Source organism: Drosophila montana, unplaced genomic scaffold (assembly GCF_035044405.1).
Source record: "Drosophila montana isolate Dmon_TW-CO22-7 unplaced genomic scaffold, ASM3504440v1 contig_1789_1, whole genome shotgun sequence".
Lineage (NCBI taxonomy): Eukaryota > Metazoa > Arthropoda > Insecta > Diptera > Drosophilidae > Drosophila > Drosophila montana.
Genome location: NW_026996715.1, coordinates 1 through 2,589, shown reverse-complemented (window position 1 = coordinate 2,589; position 2,589 = coordinate 1). Strand labels below are relative to the sequence as shown.

The window sequence follows — 2,589 nt, the reverse complement described above, 5'->3', positions numbered from 1 at the left end:
ACACAACAAGACGCCTGTACCAGCGCGCAGCACAGCGAGCGCGACGGGCTACAGCAATCCTGGCCTTAGAGCGCGAATCCGAAGAAGCTCGGGCCGCCTACCACTACAGGCGAGCTATGCTCACCAAGGCTATCAAGCGAAGCAAGCGGAAATGTTGGATGCAACTCTGCAATGAAGCCGACACTCTGCCCTTCGGCCAAGCCTACAAAACGGTAATGGGCAAACTCGCAAGATGCCCCGTACCGACCTGTTCGGAACATCTCAAACAGATAGTGGAGACACTCTTCCCGCACCAGACAGAGCTACGACACCATCTGCCAGCTGTATGTACATCGGTGGCGCCTCCCATTGACACGGACGACATAACTGCAGCGCTAAAGCGTATCAAAACAAAAAAAGCGCTAGGACCGGACGGCATCCCCAACGTAGTGCTAAAGTTTATCGCTAGCGCCCTCCGAGACACAATAATAAATGTGTTTAACCAATGCATTATTGAGAAAACCTTTCCGATGGATGAGCTGGAAGTTGCAGAGACTGGTCCTTGTCCCAAAAGCCGGAAAGGACCCGCAGGACCCCTCAGCATACAGGCCACTCTGCATTATTAGAGAAGGAGATCGCAGATCGCCACGGACTCTCTGACCAGCAGTTCGGCTTCCGCAAACAGAGCAGCATTGTCGACGCAATCAAACTGGTAGCGGACACGGCACGGAACGCTATAGAAGGCAAGCGATGGGGCGGTGGGACCAAAAAGTACTGCCTTGTGACAACGCTAGACGTGAAAAACGCGTTTAACTCGCACACACGCGCACACACACACACGACACACACACACAGACACTAGAAAAGCGAAAGACGCGGTGCGGACGCTCATTCTTTTGTGCTCCGGTTTTGCGCCCTTTGCTGCAGCTGCTGCAGAGTAAAAGCGTCTCTAAGCGACAGATTTAACGACAGAAACAACGTACCTGGAGTTGGCGCTGATCACCAACTGGAGGTGCAGTCGCTAGTGATCCGGACGGACGGGTCCCCTCCGCTGGGTAAGACAACAACAACACCACTCAATTGTGCCCTGGAGCGCATTGAGTGAAAAGCTTTTCAATCCCGCTGTTCGCAGCAGAACGCCCTCTGAATAATATTATATCTGAATTACAATATTACTTTAATTCTCAAATCACGATATTGATATTACTATTATTTTTAAACCACCATAAAATACCATTGTAAATTGCTCACCACTAATCTATCGATAGTTATTGTTGAAAGTTCGAGAAGTAAATCACGCATTACAAGCAGTCTAAAGGCTCCTTTGATTTTTATTAAAATTTATAAAACATAAAAGGGGGCCGAAGTGGGGTGCAAACTAGCATCTCCTGAAAACATTGGTGACCCCGACGTGATTTTTTTCTTGCTTCTCGTCTTGCCGCAAATCTTAATTTCGTTGTTCATCGCTCTTTTGCCGCTGCAGCATAGGCACTGTTCACACAAGAAGTGTATCCGGCAGTCGCCATCCAACCGCCATGTAACTCCGGAACCAGTACATGGAACATGAAATTTCACCTCACTTACACTAATACATTGTAATGTACTCTGAAAATATAGAACAGAAGAAAAAATAACCTGCAAGCGAACAAACGTGTTTTTTTCAAACCTACTAAGAAAATTTGTGAAGAGCAGAAACGCTCCCCCAACGATACAGCAATTTGTAAAGTTCATCTGGAAGCCCTGCGGACGCCCTACTACAACATTTGGTCCTTCGAGCCGGATACTTCATCAACATTTGGCATATCCAGTTCGCCCCAGCAAGCATTGGTGGATCTGCAATAAAAGGTTCCAGGAACAGCTACAAATTCAAACAAGATAAGTAGCAGTGCACCTACCTCAACTCGTCCATTGCCAAATTTCCGGCAACTCCAGTCCGATTAATTCATATTTGTGTGTCTGAACATATATTTTTTCGCTTCACATTGTCCGTGGTTAAAGCGAGGGGCAATTGTATTTAAAAAATTCAAAAAAAAAACCGCAAATAAAATATTGTTCGTGGCCATAAGGGCATCTAAAAAGTGACAAATATTAAAAGAAATAAAACAGAAAGTGACTCCGATAAGGTCGCCATATTGGTGTCTGTACATATGTATATACATATATGTACAAGTGCATACCCAAAAATTTAACCGATCGCCATATTGATGTACGCAAGTACATCAAGACATATCTGCACACATAGGCTTTCGCTCCGTTGAACAACAAGTGTATGCGCTTCTCCATTCTAACCTTCACCAAATAATCACATACCTAAATATATAAAAACACACAATTCTGATTGGTATTTAGTTAATTAAAACCACACTGTGCAAATTCACCTGCATGTATACACACACACGCACATCATATTATATGTGTATCGTTTGCTATTTTTCCTCCACAGCAGCTTCAAGATCAATTTATATATTTATTTTTACCAATTAATTGGCAAGTGCAAAAGGTAAACAAACATCAGGGTTGTAAAGTATCAAGATCGGTTTTCGATAAACTGATTCTGAGAAACTTTTATATTTTTGTATGTTTCCACTTTGCCATTCGAATCGAAATCGA

The 2,589-nt window shown here is 44.1% G+C and overlaps 1 long non-coding RNA gene across 2 annotated transcripts; it reads right to left on the bottom strand.

The window, feature by feature from the left end:
* Window positions 1-1,453: 1,453 nt before the first annotated feature.
* On the bottom strand, window positions 1,454-2,524 carry LOC135441075 (uncharacterized). Of its 2 annotated transcripts, XR_010438412.1 has the most exons (4): window positions 2,358-2,524; window positions 2,157-2,289; window positions 1,875-2,050; window positions 1,454-1,812 (listed from the first exon to the last, which is right to left on the bottom strand). It is a non-coding gene; the product is annotated as an uncharacterized LOC135441075 (long non-coding RNA). The 2 variants fall into 2 exon arrangements; XR_010438411.1 differs by having other exon boundaries at window positions 1,454-2,050; window positions 2,358-2,516.
* Between the last annotated feature and the right edge of the window lie 65 nt (window positions 2,525-2,589).